General features: G+C 32.9%; 1 protein-coding gene and 1 long non-coding RNA gene across 3 annotated transcripts in view; one reads left to right on the forward strand and one right to left on the reverse strand.

Moving 5' to 3' along the window:
- Positions 1-21,626, reverse strand: part of LOC127716276 (phe13-bombesin receptor-like) — a 73,362-nt gene that overhangs the window by 38,322 nt on the left and 13,414 nt on the right. The gene's annotated exons all lie outside the window — the stretch shown is intronic.
- Positions 1,720-18,114, forward strand: LOC127716278 (uncharacterized). Of its 2 annotated transcripts, none has more exons than XR_007988841.1 (4): positions 1,720-2,017; positions 11,525-11,613; positions 16,526-16,937; positions 17,922-18,114. It is a non-coding gene; the product is annotated as an uncharacterized LOC127716278 (long non-coding RNA). The 2 variants fall into 2 exon arrangements; XR_007988840.1 differs by having other exon boundaries at positions 11,538-11,613.

Genomic DNA, 21,626 nt, shown 5'->3' on the forward strand with positions numbered 1-21,626 from the left:
AGGAAAAAGTTAGGCTTCATATGGACACGTTTGTGAGATGGACACGTTTGGGTGTTATTATATAAATGGACATGATTGGGCGTTAATAAAAATGACACGCTTTAATTGGCGCCCTTTTACATTTAGATATGTTTTGCAGTTCAGTGACGTCATGTGGACACGTTTGGGGGAATCAGACACGTTTGGGGGGAAGGACACGTTTCTGAGTGGACACGTTTGGGGGAATCGGACACGTTTGGGGGGAAGGAATAAGGTAGCTTTGTTACTCTATAATAATACCAGTTGTTTCCAGATTATTAGGGTTGATGATATGATGATATATTTCACTTTATTCATCTAATTGTAATTATAATAATTTGTATGTATATATTCAATAAAAATTTTGATAAATGTTTGTCTAAAATTAACCCCTATATGGTACAAATACATATAGGGGCTAGTTAGTCCTAGACTGTATGAGTATACTCAAATGGTCTGACCGTACACATATGGTCCGACTGCACGAGTATATGTGTACGGTCCAAATACTCATATGGTCTGGAACATATATACAATATGAAGATTTGGATAAAGAGGTTTTATTACATTATATTCTTTGATGTATAGCCTGTACATGTAAGAATATTTAATCGCATTAACAAAATCCCTCTGCCCTGATTACATGTTTCCCCTAGGTCTGTTAACCCAGAGTTCATTCACCCACAGAGTCTGTTCGCCCTAGGTCCGTTCTCCCTAGTACTTTTATTAAAACATATTGTTTAATGGGTATTAAATTTTAATAAACTTATTCATATGGTATAAATTCTGGAAATTTATGAAAACACATGGAAATATTTAAAAGTTGTTGGCTTAAAATTTGTTTTAGAGCATTAATTGTTAAAAATGATAATTCTCACTGATTGTTGTAATGGATTTATAATAAAAATAACATTTTTTTTTGATAAACTAGCTTAGATATAGTCAGCTTGGAATGAGTAACAAAAAATGATGTACCAATTTTAAAACTTGAAAAAGATATAAATTCATATTGTTATCAAATTGACTGATTAGAATTAATAAAATTGTTAACAAATATCAATAAGATAAGTCATGTAAGTACAATGTATTCCAGTATTCTACTATGCAAATAAAAAATAATTTATATTTGTTTGCAGCAAATACATTTTACAAATATTGGGCGAATTTTTCAATAAACTTAAACATACTCTGTTCGAACAATAAATATTATTGATTATGCAACTAGACTATAATATAAAAAAATCAGGATGAAATTCGAAAAAAAAACAGGACAGGAGTTTTGAGTAATCAAAAGGTGGGATGAGACACTTTGCCGAAAAAAGACAGGATGACTATTTACATGTATGTAAAAAAAAGTCAGGATAAACTAATGAACTAGCTACACATTATTGTTTTGGGGCTAGCTGAAGCAAGCCTCCTGGTGCGGGATTTTCTCGCTATGTTGAAGACCCATTGGTGGCCTTCTGCTGGTTTCTGCTCTTTGGTAGGGTTGCTGTCTTTTTGACACATTCTCCATTTCCATTCTCAATTTCAAAACAAAAAAGGCAGGACCGAATAGAGTGAAAAATACATAACAACTAATAGAATGAAGGACAAAATTGTTCATCCTAGCCCCCCATGAAAACCAAATGGTAGGTCCCTTAGTTATCTATACCTTTCACCTCCCCCCTCCCCCCCCCCCCCCCCCCCCCCCCCAAAAAAAAAAAAAAGAAAAGAAACAAAGATTCAAAACAAAAAATCCAGTCCCCCTTTAAACGTAAATTGCTCTCACACTTGTTTTAACTAAATGTTTACCATATATATAAATTGAAATCATTTCAACAACAGGCTACTGTCGTACTGACAAGTTTTCATTCAGCATCTCTGCATCTTCAAGTTCAAGGTCACAACAAGTTTGTCTTACATGAACTGGTTCCCTGATTGCATTTGGATAACAGACGTTCTTCTATCGCACTGCAACTCAGGACTCTTGTAGAAGTTGAACTTTACCAGTTTGAAGGTGAGGATGTTTGTTCCATCCACAGAACTGTTACCCGTCACCTATTCTGTATTAAAATTCCACCTTTTTTAGACGAACCACTTCGGTTTGGAAATCCTCTGGTTACCTGACAAGTATGGGGAAAATCTGGATTCCGAATATTTTTTGGTATCTGCTTGACCACAATAATGTCAACTGGTCAATGCTTATTAGATAGAGCAATAATTTCTCTTACACAGTTTAATAATACCAATTTAAAATTCAGAAATAAAGTTATTCATTAAATCAAGACTACCAAATATAGACCTATTCAAGTACACCTTTGCCTTTGGCTTTGGGTGTGTTTGACTTTGGATTGTATTTGATTTAAGGTTGTGTAGGACTCTTTGTAAACAATAAATGCTGGCATGGACATAATACTTGTAAGTGAGTTAAATTTTACAATGAAAATCTGTAATAGATCAAACTATAACAGATAAAAGTCTTTGTTTTTTTTTTTTTTTTACAAAAATCTAGGCTTTACTTGCATACAATCCCTATTTTCTATTCACCTACATCTGACACAGGTATTTGGGGATTTGGGGCCCACTGTAAAAAAGTCTTTATTATTCTCCATAATTACAATTTTCTAAAATGTATTGACATATAACAAGTCTCAACAATCCATTACTAGTCATTTACATGTGTAAGTAACAATACCTTTTTTTACTATCAACCACCTTGACACTTTTTCACAGAAAATGTAAATATTTTAATTTGTCCGATGCTTTGAAAAAGTGTCCTTCAATTCATTATTTCATGATAAAGTACTATTAAATTCTGTCCTGCAAGGTTGATTTTCAATAAGAGGACCTTTTCACAGTAAAAGGTGTCCTTTAAAGGGAGATCATAAAAAAGTCACTCACGTATTTTGGCTATATTAAATGTTCTATTACTAAAACAAACCAATCAAGAACCTGTTATAATTTGATAAAAACACCAAATGGAAGGTGTTAAATTCCAAAGCATATTCAATTATCTTAGCTATAAAGATGTCAACAAAAAGTATCCACCAGCATCAACTGTCACAACCCCTATATAAAGTACAAGAATACCAAATGAAGAAAGAACAGTATTTATGAGAAAATTCTTGAAAATTACATGATTTTTAGCTCGCCTTGACAGAGTAAAAAAGCGAGACATTATAGGTTTGCCGACGGCGGCAGCGGCGTCAACAATGTATTAGTTTGAGATTAGGTCTAGTTTATGGTGAAACACAAGTGGTAGGTCAATGATATTTGGTATGCAGTTGTATAAGCATTGGCATATCTCATTTCCATAGAGATTATTTGGCCCTGCCTCCTGAGTCATGGTCTATTGACCTTGAAAATTTTGCTTAGTTTTATACATGTATTAGTTTGTGATTAGGTCTGAGTCAGTTTATGGGGAACCACTAGTGGTACATTTGTAGGTCAATGATATTTGGTATGCAGTTGTATTAGCATAATGGCATATCTCATTTCCATGGAGATTATTTGGCCCCTTCCCCTCAGTCATGGTCTATTGACTTTGAAACATTTGCTTAGTTTAAATGTATTAGTTTGTGATACTGATTAGATCAGTTTAAGATGAACTGCTAATGTTAAGTCAATGATATTCGGTATGCAAATTTATTGGCATAAATTTGCAAGTCTTGTTTCCATGGAGATTATAAAGCCCCACCCCCTCATCATGGTTCATTGACTTTGAAACTTTTACATAGTTTACCGTTAATGTTTGTGTTTAGGTTTTTTTTAAGGGAATGACTTAGGTAAGTCAATTATATTTGGTATGCATAAAAAGAAGCTTTTGTATAATTTAACATTAGCACATCTCATTTCCATGGAGATTGTTCAGCCATGTACCTTCAGTCATGGTTCATTGACTTTGAATATTTTACATAACTTAGATGTTAAAGTATTGCTATTTTAATTTCAACAATATTGCTTTATCAAAATTACAAAAAGGCAAGACATATCTCTGTGATAACAGTTTATGTAAATTGAAATAAAATACATGTATTTTTATTAACATTGTTCATATTTTTAAGTACTATTTAATATATTTCTGTTTTTGTGTGTATTAGTACATGTTTTATTGTATAATTCATGTTTAACTACACATGGTGATGGTCACATTTAGTATGAATTCACTACTCCAGTTTACATGCCATGTTTTAATAGAGACAAAACCTATATTCTAATTTTTAAACTTTAATTTAGATAAAGAATTGAAGCTATGTAAACATAGTAGGTATTGATAGTGGGCACTTTTTCTCTTGACATACTGTCCTTTCTATGAAGGACACTTTTTTCATATGAAATATTGTCCCTTCATTGAAGGACAATTTTTTTCACATCTGGACACAATTGTATACTATAGGCAAACATTGTTTGGACAATATTTCATAATAACATTAGGGGAAATTCGCCTAATTGCGGACACTTTTTCAAATCCGGAAGTTTGGATACCGTCGAGGCCAATTGCGGACATACTGGTGTTTGCATTTGACAGGAGAGGATAGAGGGGTATCAAATGGACCATTTCCCGCGTTTTCAGGTCTCCTCTCTTGATTTGTAGATTGCAAACTCTTAAAACCCGCGGAAATACAGAGTAGCGTAAATGCGGACAGGGGGAGTTAAAATACGGACACCATTTGTCAAATTGCGGACACTTATTTTTAAACATTTCTTGCTATTCAAAACGCAGATATTATGCATATATAACATTAGCTCGCATGAATACCCCTCAGGAATACCCTTTCAGTGCATCTTAAAGCATGTTTGAGAATGGTTTTCTCGCATTAACTGGTAATACATGTGGAAAGGTGAGAAAAAATAAGATTAAAAAAGTTCATTAAATATCCTATACCACACCAATTATTAAATGATATAAGATGGTACTGACAACTTCCATCGGGATATTGTCTTCCAAGATGCATGCGTGCATATATACGAGATATAGTTGTGATAACTTTCAATTTAAAATCGTATGGCATTCATTGTAATGTGTTTTAATGTCCTAATCACTTAAAAATCCGTAGCCCTCACTCAAGAGCATAAGATGCCTTGAGGCGAGATTTTTTTATTTGCATTTTCCGATACTTATAAGATAATTTTATTAAGGCCCCGCCGAATGGCGGACGCCCTATAGTGATCAGTCTGTCCGTCCGTCCATCCGTAATAAATTGTGTCCGCTCTATATCTAGAGAACCGTTATGATTTCAAAGTTTATATTGACATGTATATTAACCAACACCAGAGGGTGTGTCATAATTTATGTACAACTTCCTAGGTCAAAGGTCAAGGTCAAAAACTTTGGTTTTAGTTGACAACCCCATGTCCTATGGCAGATTCCATATAAGAAATTGAAATGTCTGTCAAAATGAATAAATAAATAAAAATAATAATTACTGTTATTTTAAAGATAATCTGTGAATGTTTTGAGGAATAATGATGTTAGAAGAAATTATAAAAATAATTTTTGGATATGATTGTTTCCGTTTAAAGTAGAAATGATTAAAACAAGTTGAAAAAATGCAAAAATTTTGACAGAATTAACTCCCATTTTTTTACACAATGTTTATGTATTGCAATGCTTTATGTTGACACTTGTATACTGGTATTTACTAGTGTAGTCTGGTTATTCAAACATAACTGTTCCCAAATTTGTTACTTTTTTTAGTCAAAAACATCTGTGATATATATTTTTTTTCATTTTCAAATATCTTGCTTTATAGCTCAGTGTCTGTCAATAAATCTTATGTCAGGAACATCGCTGTAAAAACTTTCAAAATCATTGTAGGTTCCAATATATGCCAGTTAAAACTGTAAGTCATGCTGTGCATAAGAAAAAACACATGTTGATTCTTTCATTTAACTTTATTCAAGCAATAGTTTTAACTTATATGTTTCCTACATAAGATCTGTCAAACTTGTTTTCTTATGTCTGAAACATTTGAATGTGCTAACAGTTAAAGTTCTTTGACCTGTAGTGAAATCTTGTTAGATGTTAGGCTGCAGTATTTTCCAGGAGTTTTAAAAATGACTTTCAACTAGGATTTGATTTCCAATGTCAGTCAAAAAAGACAAATATATATTGTCTGTCAAAATATCTTATGTATGAAAAATCTTATGTCAGAATCAAGTCTGTCAAAATCTTATGTCAGAAACTCAATTTGTCTGTCAAATCTTATGTCAGAAATAATAAAGTCTGTCAAATCTTATGTCAGAAAAAATAAAGTCTGTCAAATCTTATGTGAGAAATAATAAAGTCTGTCAAATCTTATGTCAGAAAAAATAAAGTCTGTCAAATCTTATGTCAGAAACAATAAAGTCTGTCAAATCTTATGTCAGAAACAATAAAGTCTGTCAAATCTTATGTCAGAAACATAATATTTAAGGCTTCGTTTATTTAAAAAGGATGATGCTCATAATTTTTTTTTTTGTCAAATTGTCTTTATCTTTATTAGTAAAGCATGTATTCAAAAACAGAAGTTCATTGATTTTGATTTTTGCCTAACGTGCTTATGGGAGTTGTTTCACTTTCTTATATGGAATCTGCCACATGGTAAAAATCGTTTCCGCTCTATATCTTGAGAACCGTTATGCTTTCAAAGTTTATACTTGACATGTATATAAACCAACACCAGAGGGTGTGTCATAATTTATGTACAACTTCCTAGGTCAAAGGTCAAGGTCAAAAACTTTGGTTTCAGCTGACAACCCCATGTCCAATGATAAAGATACACATTTTTTACCACACATTATTCACAGCGTTGCCCACAGAGATGGCTCCCATCTCAATGATATCTAGTTTATCCTCGGGTTTCTATGTACTCTTTGACAAACATGATTTTTTGCGGCCCATCCAACACCATGAACATCTGAAAACAGTTTATGGAATGGGTAAAAAGGGTTAATTTTTAAGAATTGTTAAATCAACAATGGGAAAACGCAAGGTGTGAGGGAACATGCAAATTTTGTAAATTGGAATGTTAAAAAAAAAATAAGAATATGGAAAAATAGACACCAAAAATTTTAGGGAGTTATGGAAAAGTCAGTATTATGTTTAGTTTTATATGTATTGTCTATCATTTGTTGTTTCTAATGTATTGGTCTTTTGTTGGGCAATGTATGACAAATATATGTTGAAGAACCTAGCCCGTAATTATAAATTATGTAATTCATTGACCGCTCCCGACATGTGTAACTTCAAAGCATAGTTTAGCGGCGATCGATGTCTTTCAAAATTACTGCACTTTTCTTGTATCCCTGGTGCTTTCGACTTGAGAACCGTCGTACACAAGCATCGCACAAGTTGGCACTCCGAGGCGGGTAGGGAGCAAAGATGTGAACTTTGGTTTATTTTTATCAATAGTACCGCTTAAGTCGACGCTAGGGGCCGTCTTGACCTTGTAGGATATGAATTATTCGTTCATTGTTGAAGACCCTACTTCAACTGTCAAGATGAAGAACAGGAATAAAAGCCCTGTTCATTGATAACTTTTTATTTTTTTCTATGTATTGTGTGCGATTTTGTCCCATGTACATTTACTCCATATCCTTTATTTTCTCTTATGAATACTGACCCATGTCACTCCTCAATGAAGGGTCTTGCTGGCTTAAGTCCAATATCTCGAAAATAAAAAGTAAAAAAAAATGAAAGGGAGCTTCCCCTAATGTTACTAAGTGTTGTGCTAAAATTTCTTTTAAAATCTGTCGGAGTAAATTAGAGTTATCCTACGACATAGAAAGTGTAGACGGACGGATGAAAAGACGGGCAGAGTGATTACTATAATAGGGCACCCGCCAAAAGTCGACAGGCCATAATAAAGACGTAGTGGTGGAGATTGTGGTCACGCATGATGATACGCTATTGGCGTTCGTTGCATTTCGTTACATATATACTTTTTTCTATATAATGCCTGTTCTCTGACCAATAATGGCATCGGATTTGATCCGACTGGCGAAAGGATACCAGCGTGTGTAGAACATGCATACCTAGTTCTGTGCCTTAGATGAAATGTCTAAAACACAACAGGTTAACGATAGGTGCAAAGGATGATTAATAACTAACATTAATTCGTCCATGCAGGTAAAAAAAAAAACATGAGGCATACGTCGTTCACATGAGAAAATTACCGAACCAAATATGGAAGATGCAGGTGATACAGTTTCACCCGAGGAGGAGGATGAGGACGAGGAAGAGCTTATCAAAACTTTTTAGATATTAAATAGGTTACATTTGAATTGTTATATGAATACAAAGCTTTTAGTTTATGATTATTTCATAACTAAAGAAAATAAGTTTTTGATTACCAAAGCAAATATTTAATGATTATGTGATTATGCTGGCAAAAATTTGGTGATTATGCGATTACTGGTATCTCCCCATGAGGGGCCTCGTTTGTTTTTCGATTTGCCACAGACGGATGGACAAACAGACAGACAGACGACTGGATGCACAAAGTCGTTACTGTTGGACGCTCACAAAAGTCTAAAGAGGTCTTTAAAACCAATGTATTAGTTACATTATTTCTATCATGTTTTGAAAAAAAAGTTTTATGAAAACATTTCTTTCAAAAGAATATTCGTGATATCAATAATTTTATCTGTCTCTTCCGCAGTACGAATGTCCCACTCTTTACCTCTTATATTTGATTTTCTAGCAATAAACACAATGCTGCTGAATTCATTCCCCTTATCACTTTTAGCATAGTAGTGTTGATACATATTCATGTTTTGATAAACGTATTAATTTCATAAATAAATAGCCAATAACATCATTATCAAATAGCCACTCGTCTACGAGACATTGTTGCAATTTCATTCGGGTGATTGTTTTCTGTACATTTTATTTCATTCCATTTGCTTTCGCAAAATGTCCTAAACATGTAGACATTCTGTAAAGAAAGAGAAATAAATTGGCTTGCCATCCCGGGGATGACGTTTACAGTTTTTGACCTATTGAAGATGTGTGCAAGTTGCCAACTGGAGTGGAAATCAGACTTGTAAACGCATTATGTTCGTAATATGCAAAATGAAAGCAAATCAAATAAACCCAAATCAAAACTTTATTGATATAAATGTATCGGATTGAAACTAATAATGCTAGATTATAAGAGAGTTTTGTTTATTTCCGTCATCATGGAATTGATATATGCCCCACTGCACGTGTTAGTTGTTCAAAATATCTTGTGTCCGCATTTCGGCTATCATATTATTTTCGGTGGCGAAAATGCGGACACTTGCTTATTCCTGTTTTGTAATCAAAATTTAGACAAATCAGTAAAAATAATTAAAAGAAATGTTTCCTTGCATAAAATACGCAATGCCTATCGCTTTTCAACACATAAATTGCCATTCTTACATGAGCAACTGTGTATTGAATGTGACACGCTGACTTTGGACCTTTTTCAAAATTTTCCGGTTTTCAAACTTGTTGACATAAGCTATTTATAGCATGCAATTTCAATCACATGACATAAAAGTAAATCGTAAGCAATAGACATAATAACTTTATCGCAACAAAATAGAGATTCAATAGTAAACAAAACACCTTATTTCTTATATCTATTTTATTTCAATTTTTCATAATTTTATTGAAAAGTGAGATATTCGTTTTCCGTCCGCATATCGGCGCTGTCCGCAATTAGGCGATTTTCCCCTAAGTCCGTGGACACAATTTACTGTGAAATAGTGTCTGGTGGACATAATTTCATGGCAGACAATATTAAATCCGATATATATGTTCTTTGAAAATTTCTTAATACATTGTTGGTCATCTAAAATGTGAGTCATTAATATTTACATGTACTTGGGATCTTTTAAATGTTCAAAACTGTTCTATTTGCTTAAAAGTAATCTGAAGCAATTTCTAGACACGCTTCGATCATTAGGGTAAAAGCCTTGTGACATAAGGGTGTATCTCCTACTCGAGCCCCAGTTTATGAATGCATGTACATATCTTACCTTGGAGAGGAGGTTGATCTTACATTAGAGTCAGTCAGGGTAATTCCGTACACTTTTGGTCCTAAATGAAAGTCATTTGGTTCCCTGTTTAATAAACAAGCAAAATGTACAGTAATTACCTGGTCTGGACACACAGTTATCGTCCTTTGATTTTCATTGTCCACGAATATAGTCCCTAACTAGTGTGGACAGGGTGTTACTTGCCAATTTTTTTTTATCCCCCTTCCAAATTTATTTCTTCATGTTTTATGTCTCAAATAGCAAGTTGGGGGATAAAATTACACTGTTAAAAAATTTGAATTATGAATTTTAAAGTAAAATAGTGATTTGTTCCAGCTGAAAAAGGTTAAAAATTAGCATTAATTTTGGAAGCTGTCAAGATTTCAAGACCCCCTTAACATAAAATTGTCCATATTTTGAGTTAGAGCTGATGAAGTTTTTCTATAATTTCTATATAATTTGTCCCAAAAGTTAAGTAGTACAACACACTGTAAAAATATTATTGAGAAAGCTCAGTTTGGATTTTTTTTATTTCCACTTATTGTCTAAAAGAAATGCACTACAAAAAAACTGTGTTCTCGGACCAACTGCCTGTACGAAATTACCTGGATCGACTATAATCTTTATAGATTAATCAGTTAAGCTAATTCTTTTTTTTTCATTAATAAAAAAATTCTACAGATGATTAAGTATACAACGTATATCTATTTCAAACAAACTAAGAATGTTTAAAATTAAAAAAATTCACAGAATCTAAATAACAAAAATTTTTAACTTTGCATTATTTGTTAAAGGGACAGTATATATAGACTCAGTTCATCATTATGATAGGAGCACATGTCCTGTGCATGCTGTGTATATAGTATAATAGATTTATTATGTCTTGTCTGTATCTTAATTTTGGTTAAACTGCCTACTGGGAAAAAAATTATTACATGTTTACATTCCCAATTACTACTATTAGTCAATTATGTGTGAAAAGTTTCAATTTCATGGGTTTATATCCCCCAGGATGTGAAACATCATTAGAATTTGTAGATATAAATGAAGAGATATGAAAATGTTATCCTCAGTACTGTGTCAGTCACTTAATTAAAGACAATAAAAACATTAAATTAGGGTAATAAATATTCCCCCAAAAAATGAACATTGAGAAGTTCTGACTCTGATACACATTTCAATGATCAATTAATTCATCTTTTAATAATTAGATGTGAGGACATGATGGATAATTTTTAAACTCTTTCCTTACTTAGAAAAAGCACCTGGTTCCCTTCAGAGCACAAAATTTCAGGGGGAGGGTGCAGAGCCTCTATATATTTACTGCTCTCCCGAATACTGATTTGTGAACATGTAAAAATAAGGCAGCTAATGCACTCATGTAACCTCAACAACGAAAGCGACAAATGAATAATTTTATTTACTTTTTGCAATTTCTCATTGATGTGATGTAAATTTTCTGTTAGAAAGTCACACGATTCTGTATCTAAACTAGTATATGACAGTTACACAAGACTGTTTTATCTTATTTTTGCAGATTTTTTTTCTAGGTGTACAACTGTGCAAGTATTGAACATCAGCTTCAAATGCAATGTGATCTAAAAGACAACATAATAATGGACAGATGTAAGTAATGATCAAATAGTTAAAGATATGGGAATGTATGAAATTGTTTGAAAATGTCCACATGAAAGTAGATAATTATCATTTTTACTGTTCTGCTAAATGAGGGTTTGGATGAGGGGGTCCTTATTGTCTTTATTCTTTAAATATTAGACCATTTTTCTCTCTATTCATTATTTATTTTGCCCATTTATATTATCTCTATCATGTCTTAATAATTTACTGTATTTTTGTGCCCTATTATTCAATATTCTGTATTATTTTTCCAATATTCTCTATTCTTTATTTGTTTGCCCCTTTATTCTGCACATGTTTGTCCAATAATCTCTATTCTTTATTTGTTTGCCCCTTTATTCTGCACATGTTTGTCCAATATTCTCTATTCTTTAAACCCTATCCATTCTTTCTCTCCATTACAGAGTTCTTGAAATCTTTTTTCTCCTGGTGGTCCTTGAGGGAAATACTGAAATTGTTCTTTGCAAATTTTGGTGGTCAAAAACTTAGACTTATATGTGATACAGAAACAAAACAACACAACACAATACAAATATAAACATTAACAAAAGACTTCTGTAAACATGAATAATTTAAATTATGAACTTTTCAATAGTATTTTAAACAAAGTGTATAACTCTGTATGTCCCCGCAACTAAAAGTTGGCGGGCATATTGTTTTACCCCTGTCCCTCCGTCTGTCAGTCAGCTATAGGTCACAGTACAGCCTTCAACAATGAGCAAAGCTCATACTGCATAGTCATATAAAAAAGGCCCCAAAATTACAAATGTAAAACAATTCAATACTAAAGGCCTTATAAAAATACAAAAAAATTAACGAAAAACAAATATGTAACACAGCAACAAACGACAACCACTGATTGTCCAGGTTCCTAACTTGGGACAGGCACAGAATGTGGCAGGGTTAAACATGTTAGCGGGGTTCCAAGCCCTCATAAATTCATATATTTTAGATATTCTCCTCAAGAAAATTGGATATATCAGAAATGTTATTAACATCAACACTTTTAAATGTTGTACTTAACTTTACTTGATGTATGCTTATAAATGATGTGGTATGATTACCAATGAGACAACTCTCCACAAGAGACCAAATGACACAGAAATTAACAACTATAGGTCACCGTACGGCCTTCAAGAATGAGCAAAGCCCATACCACATAGCTATAAAAAGCCCCGAAATGACAAATGTAAAACAAGAAAACAAGAAAAAATTACGGCCTAATTTATGTACATGTACAAAAAATGAACGTAAAACAAATATGTAACACATCAACAAACGACAACCACTGAATTACAGGCTCATGACTTGGAACAGGCACATACATTACATTGTACATTAATATTTAATTTCCATATTGCTATAAAATCTATCATATGTTTTTTCTCATGGCAGCTCTAATATAAATAAAAAAATTTCTTTGGAGTGCATTATCTTCTTTATTTCTAAACACCTGTTGAACATCTTTTTTAGCTCACCGCGGCCCAAAGGGCCCCATGTGAGCTTATGCCATCACTTGGCGTCCGTCGTCTGTCGTCGTCTATCGTCGTAAACTATTTCAAAAATCTTCTCCTCTGAAACTACTGGGCCAAATACCTTCAAACTTTAAATAAATGTTCCTTAGGGTATTTAGTTTATAAATTGTTGTACATCTTTTTTAGCTCACCTGGGCCCGAAGGTCCCCATGTGAGCTTATGCCATCACTTGGCGTCCGTCGTCTGTCGTCGTCGTCTGTCGTTGTAAACTATTTCAAAAATCTTCTCCTCTGAAACTACTGGGCTAAATGCCTTCAAACTTTAACTAAATGTTCCTTAGGGTATCTTGTTTATAAATTGTATCCGAAGTTTGTATCCATTGACAAACATGGCCGCCATGGCTAAAAATAGAACATAAGGGTCAAATGCAGTTTTTGGCTTATATCTCAAAAACTAAATCTTTTAGAGCAAATGTGACATGGGGTAAAATTGTTTAATTGGTCAAGATCTATCGGCCCTGAAATTATCAGACGAATCGAACAACCCATTGTTGGGTTGCTGCCACTGAATTTGTAGTTTTAACAAAATTTTGCAGTTTTTTTGTTATTATTTTGAATATTATTATAGATATATATAAACTGTAAGCAGCAATAATGTTCAGCAAAGTAAGATCTACAAAAAAGTTAATATGACCATAATTGTCAATTGACCCCTTAAGGAGTTATTGCCCTTTAAAGACAATTTTACACAATTTGTTCATCAAGTTTGCTAACATTTAAAAATCTTCTCCTCTGAAACTACTGGGCCAATTACCTTCAAACTTTACCTAAATGTTCCTTAGGGTATCTTGTTTATAAATTATATCCGAAGCTTGTATCCATTGACAAACATGGCCGCCATGGCTAAAAATAGAACATAAGGGTCAAATGCAGTTTTTGGCTTATATCTCAAAAACTTAATCTTTTAGAGCAAATGTGACATGGGGTAAAATTGTTTAATTGGTCAAGATCTATCGGCCCTGAAATTATCAGACAAATCGAACAACCCATTGTTGGGTTGCTGCCACCGAATTGGTAGTTTTAACAAAATTTTGCAGTTGTTTTGTTATTATTTTGAATATTATTATAGATATATATATAAACTGTAAGCAGCAATAATGTTCAGCAAAGTATAAGATCTACAAAAAAGTTAATATGACCAAAATTGTCAATTGACCCCTTAAGGAGTTATTGCCCTTTAAAGACAATTTTACACAATTTGTTCATCAAGTTTGCTAACATTTGAAAATCTTTTCCTCTGAAATACAAGTGAGCGATTCAGGCTCTTGAGAGCCTCTTGTTTTATTTATGCCTATTATCAGGAAAACTATGAAATTTAGAAACATTTTTTATGCCTCGCCGTAGCGGAGGGGGCATTAAGTTTTACCCTTGTCCGTCTGTCCCGTAGGTCCGATAATTGGTTTCCGTTCTCTAACTTTAGTTTGCCTATACCAAATGTTATGAAACTTATACACAATGCTTATTACCTTAAAACACAGACCAAGTATAAATTTGGGTAGTGTCACTTTTACCGTTCTAGAGTTATCCCCCTCTACAAATGGAAATATTGCTGAATTTTTCATTTCCTTTCTCACTTTAGTTTGCCTCAACCAAATGTTATGAAACCTATACACAATGCTTATTACCACAAAACTCAGATCAAGTTTGAATTTGGGTAGCGTCACTTTTACCGTTCTAGAGTTATCCCCCTCTACAAATGGAAATATTGCTGAATTTTTCATTTCCTTTCTCACTTTAGTTTGCCTCAACCAAATGTTATGAAACCTATACACAATGCTTATTACCACAAAACTCAGATCAAGTGTGAATTTGGGTAGCGTCACTTTTACCGTTCTAGAGTTATCCCCCTCTACAAATGGAAATATTGCTGAATTTTTCATTTCCTTTCTCACTTTAGTTTGCCTCAACCAAATGTTATGAAACCTATACACAATGCTTATTACCACAAAACTCAGATCAAGTGTGAATTTGGGTAGCGTCACTTTTACCGTTCTAGAGTTATCCCCCTCTACAAATGGAAATATTGCTGAATTTTTCATTTTCTTTCTCACTTTAGTTTGCCTCAACCAAATGTTATGAAACTTATGCACAATGCATATTACCACAAAACGCAGATCAAGTACAAATTTGGATAGCGTCACTTTAACAGATCTTGAGTAATGTAAGAAAAGGCATGGCAAGATCTATTAAAAGTTAAATTCTGCCGATATAGTTAGTAGACTGTCACTCTTAACATGCTTAATAGGAGTGATTGCCCTTCAGTGAGGATTTTTGTTTACCCTCTTTTGTGTTTTGAGCAAGAACTAAAGAAGAAAGAGAGAAACTAAACAGACTAATTATAAAAGACCTGTAATAAAAGATCAACAAAATAGAGATTTTTGTCATGAAGTATATTCTCGTCTACAATGTTAGAGAGTGTCCTTTGTTTGATATGCACATAAACCAAGGTGAGCGACACAGGCTCTTTAGAGCCTCTTGTTTAGCTCACCTGGCCCAAAGGGCCGTCGTCGACCATTAACTTTTACAAAAATCTTCTCCTCTGAAACTACTGGGCCAAATTTAACCAAACTTGGCCACAGTCAATCATCATTGGGGTATCTAGTTAAGAAAATGTGTCTGATGAATATTAAGAAAGAACAAAATGAAAATGATATTTTGATAAACATGTTGTTGTCGTGGTATTGTGCTCTCTTAAACCATCAGATTATTACTGTACGTACTGCAATAAAAAAAAACATGAATCAATATCAGGGAACTTGAAGTAATTGAAAACTAGTTCAAATCCCTAATTGCACTTTAGCTTTTCATTGCCTCAACCAAGTGTTATGAAACTTATACACAAAACAAGGAATTATCTGAATCTGGAATAATTTTGAATTCTGGAAAATTGATAAGAAATGTACATGATGAAAACATACCCAACTAAATAGGGATAGCCATGCAAGGGTAATTTTACTTTCACTGTTCTTTCAGTATGAACTAACTAACCCCCCTTAGCCATGCGCGCATGGCTAACCCTATTTAGTTTGGTTAGTTTTCATCATAAATTTCGTTTCAATTTTCCAGAATTCAAAATAATTCCAGATTCAAATAATTCCTTGTTCCAATGCTTATTAATGATCAAGTCACTTTCATCATTCTCATATTATGTTACTTTATTAATAGAAAAAAAGGATAAATTAGAGATATATTTACAAGCAGGGACATCCGTGTCCCATGGACACATTCTTGTTTTATTTATTACATATTTTAGTGTATTAAAGTAATTATACTGCTTCCACCTTTCAAAATTCTAACAAAGCTCTATCTCTTTAATGGATAAATAAATGATACTAGTCGAGAACTCAACAGATAATTTTTTTTCAGGTTCTCTGGTCGTTAGTACTGGTTTGCCACACACATGAATATATTGATCCTGCTTTCAGCTAAATATCAGAAAAATTAAGAACAAAGGAAAGGATGCTGAAACTGTACAGTCACCGGTCAGGATTGTTTCAGAAGTGAAATTACAATACAATATATGTTACTGGTTAATTCCTATGATTTGTAATTTTAAACAACACACATAGACTTTGCATTATTGTTTTACAAGAGAGACACCAAAAGATGCAGTCAACATTTATTATTTTTATCAAAATACACCGAGGACAAATCATGGGTACACTTAGCTTGAAATATGGTGCTTTCATACCAAAATTGCCTGGACGTAAAAGAAATAAAGAACCAAAATTCATGTCAGGAATCATGCAGGGGATAAGATGAAAGAATAAAGAATAAGGTACTGTCATATTCAGTCTTAATAAGAGTCCTGCTGCTTTATATGTATATGCATTTTGTTATGCCCCGTCGTAGCGGAGGAGGGCATTAAGTTTTATCCTTGTATGTTTGTACATAGATATAAGAAGATGTGGTATGAGTTCCAATGAGACTACTCTCCATCCAAGTCACAATTTGTAAAAGAAAAACCATTATAGGTCAAAGTACAGTCTTCAACACAGAGCCTTGGATCACACCGAACAGTAAGCTATTATTAATTTAAGGACCCCAAAAATGATTAGTGTGAAAATAGCTGTCAAATAGGAAAACAAACGGTCTAATCTATATAAAAAAAGAGAAACAAGAAACACTTATAGTGCGTGATTTTCTCGCTGTGTTGAAGACCTTATTCTTTGAAAAAGCGACGGAGGTATCATGTGCTCATGGCACAGCTGTTTATTCATTTTAGTTCACTATAAACTTAAGTTTGCTTAACCAAATGTTCTGAAACTTATACACAATGCTTATAACCACAAAACTTAAGATACAACTTTAGGTAACAGGAACGGTCTTGACTTTGGAAAGCCACATGAAAACTCAATTCTGCTCCCCTTTTAAATCTTGATCAGTATTTGTTAAATGAAAAAAAGTAACATAAAAGAATGCAGGTTGCCAGGAACATTCAATTGGAGAAAGGGAAAAGAACTCAACTCTACACTAAATAATTTTGAAAACTATTATTGGCTATACTATCTTTATTGATAAAAAATGTCAGAAAAGTTATGTACATTATGATCATGTTGATTGTGTGAAAAGTCACACAAGGTAATCAAAATGGTCAGAGGGGGAAAAGAAGTTTTGTTATAAATGTCAAATGTGATAGTCTCAACCTATCAACATGATCAAAATTGTTGATTTCACCATTAATATTTACATTTAGCATGTTCAGCGGAATAGCACGTTTTTGTTATATTTTACTAAATGTTATTTTACTTTTCTCTTATAGGCAGGAGTGAAAGGAAGAGAAAAAGTCATCAGTAAAGAAACAGATCAATTTAAATTAACATGTAATAATTCCATCTGAATATAACAAGCATTGCACATGTTATGAAGATTTATTCACATGTTACTATGATTTGTAGTTATATTTTATTGTATGTATTTGTAATATTATATAGAACATGTATTTTATTTTAGAACAGTATTTTTCTTTTTCGTCGAGCCTGCGATTTTGTCGCAGAAAGCTCGACATAGGGATAGTGATCCGGCGGTGGCGGTGGCATCGTTAGCTAACTTCTTAAAAGCTTTATATTTTAGAAGGTGGAAGACCTGGATGCTTCATACTTTGTATACAGATGCCTCATGTTACGATGTTTCCGTGTGTCACATTTCCATTGACCTTGACCTCATTTTCATGGTTCAGTGACTACTTGAAAAAAAAGTTAAGATTTTTTGTAATGTTAATTTCTCTCTTATTAAGAGTAATAGGTTAAATATATTTGGTATGTGCGTACCTTGCAAGGTCCTCATGACTGTCAGACAGTTTTCACTTGACCTCGACCTCATTTCTTGGATCAGTGAACAAGGTTAAGGTTTGGTGGTCAAGTCCATATCACAGATACTATAAGCAATAGGTCTTGTATATTTGGTGTACAGAAGGACTGTAAGGTGTACATGACCAACTGGCAGGTGTCATCTGGCCTTGACCTCATTTTCATGGTTCAGTGGTAAGTTAAGTTTTTGTTTTGGTCTATTTTCCTTATACTGTTTGCAATAAGTCTACTATATTTGGTGTATGGAATGATTGTAAGGTGTACATGTCTAGCTGGCAGGTGTCATCTGACCTTGACTTCATTTTCATGGTTCTGGGGTCAAAGTTAAGTTTTTGAGTTGTGGTCTTTTTTTCTAATACTATATGCAATAAAGGTCAACTATATTTGGTGTATGGAAATATTTTATGATGTACATGTCAGTCTCGCAAGTTTTATTTGACCTTGACCTCATTTTCACAGTTCATTGCTCAGTGTTAGGTTTTTGTGTTTTGGTCTGTTTTTCTTAAACTATAAGCAATAGGTCAACTATATTTGTTGTATGGAAGAATTGTAAGCTGTATATGTCTGCCTGGCATGGTGCATCTGACCTTGACCTCGTTTTCATGGTTCATTGGTCAATGTTTAGTTTTCTTGGTTAAGTCTATTTCTTAGAAACAAAAGCAATAGGTCAACTATATTTAGTGTATTGAATGATTGTAAGGTGTACATGTATTTCTTGTTTGGTTTATATGACCTTGACCTCATTTTCTTGGTTAATGTTAAGTTTATGTGATAGTGGTAGTAAAGCTTTATATTTAGGACTATCAACATAACATCAATAATTAGTAAAGAAGGCAAGACATTTCAGCGTGTGCACTCTTGTTATATTTTGTTGTGGAGAACATCAAAGAAATTTAGAAAAATATAATTAAAGATAAAGTTTCTTCCATGTTTTCTGTGACAAAAACAAAATTGTGCAAATTAGGAAAATGAAATGAGGCTACATTATTGAATATTTTTGAGTTTGAGTTTTTTCTTTTTATTCCTATTTTAAAATTTCATTGGCATTTGAAGTAATGAGTTAAAACTAGTTTTTATCAATCATTTTGTTTTCAAGATGTACAAACAGTACAGTAGGTTAAGGTTTTGTGTACAATAGTTTACTATGATGTTATGGTCAAATAAACTTGAAACTTTGTACATTCAAGTGTTCATTATGAAGTCATCGATTTTTTAAGTAATTACAAATAAGTTACTGAATATGGAAATCTGATTGTGGAAGCAGGGCATAATGTGTTATGGAAACACATCTCAATCCCATAGAGCACCGCCCTCCTCACCAGCCTCTCAGTAATGGAATATTGACTTTGAAAATTTCCTTAGTTTACACTGTAAGATTTGTAAGAAGTTCAGTTTAAGGAGAACCACTAAAAGTAGGTCAGGGATATTTTATATGCAGTTGAATAAGCTTTTGGACAATACATGTGCTTGGGGATTTTTTTATCCTGAACCCTAAATCATGGTTTTATAACTTAGAATCTTTTGCAGTTTATATGGAAAGTTTATGCTTAGGCCAGTTTAAAATCGACCACTTATAAGAGGAGGATTTAGAGGAGGCCTAAGCCCCCTTTTTGTGGGACAAATTTGGTTGATATTATATTTGGGAAATTACTAAAGCATGACAAAAGAGATGCAGTAGAGAGCAACCTTAATATTTCTTAGAAAATACTTTTTTCGGACCTGTAATGAAAAGTATGGTTATAAACAAAATACATATTTTTTTCAGTTAGAAACATATTTTTTATGAATCAAAATTTTAACAAATGTTGGAAACAAATTTACATAAAAACTTTCTAAATGTATCAAAATTCTGTGTTGTAATATCTTATAGATTTTGTTTTTTCAGGATTTTTCCCAATATGTTTAAGAAATCTGTAGCATATAATTTTAAAAATTTGCTTGCAGATTTTATTTCGGGATTTTTCCCGAAATGGGTAAAAAAAATCTATGTAACAAGTGTGTGCCTGATAATAGATTTATATTTTCGGGATTTTTCCCGAAATGTGAAAAGAAATTATTAGTCATGAGTTCTAGCATATACGTTCTGTTTTCGGGATAAATCCCAAAATATCCGAAGACATCTGTGTTATACATTTTTCACTTAGTTTATTTTTGTCGGGATTTTTCCCGAAATGTGTTTCAGATCTGTTTGTCAACATTCTTTGCCAACATATATGTTATAAATAATAATGTTGATAATGATTTTGGGACATTTCCCGAAAAGTTGTCACATACATCTTTACCACAAATTTTTAAAAACTTTCATATATTTTGGGAAATTTCCCGAACATTAAATGTAAATTTTATCAATTATAAGAATAAAAACATGGAATATTGTAAAATATGTGTGTTTCTTTATGAAATCTGCATTCAATTTATGGTAAACATTGAAAAAGATTATAGAAAGGAATAAAATGGATTTTACTCTTTTAAAATAGATTCAGTTTTTGGTGAATATACTGACCATTTCATCAACTTCCTCAACATCAGAAAAGAGTTCATTCCAATCAATTGAATTTAACATGTTATTAAAAATATCTACGTTTGCTTTTTCATACAGCCATATTTCCCTTTTGAACGACTTTGTTACAAATTTTGGACATTGCAAAACAATAATTGGAGCATAATGATCACTAATGTCTGTAGGTACGCTAAGTACATCCGAAAAAGAAAATTGCATTGCATCACTTAGTATGATCGGATCGAGCTATGTGCTACTGTGATCAGTTACCCTTGTTGGTTTATTAATTGCGTTTTTTAGATTAAAAAAAAATTGATTGTATCATATAACTTATTGTTGTTATAAGAGAATAAATCCGAATTTAAATCTCCAGAAATCACAATGTTTTCGGAAAACTGATAACCCAGTTCAATAGCATGATTAAGTCGTGTCCAATATTCGACACCTGACCATTCGGGTCGGTAAGTACAGCATAATAAAAATTGTTGACCTTTACCTCTGATCTCCACCCATAAAGTCTCGTCGGTGTGGTTTTCGAGTACACCTTTTCTGGTAACTGATATATCATCTTTAGTATAGATGAGTATACCACCACCGGAATTATTTCGATCTTTACGGATTATATTTTCTGAGAAGGAATCCATTATTAATTCATCAT

The sequence above is a fragment of the Mytilus californianus genome, unplaced genomic scaffold (assembly GCF_021869535.1).
Source record: "Mytilus californianus isolate M0D057914Y unplaced genomic scaffold, xbMytCali1.0.p SCAF_9, whole genome shotgun sequence".
Classification (NCBI taxonomy): Eukaryota; Metazoa; Mollusca; class Bivalvia; order Mytilida; family Mytilidae; genus Mytilus; species Mytilus californianus.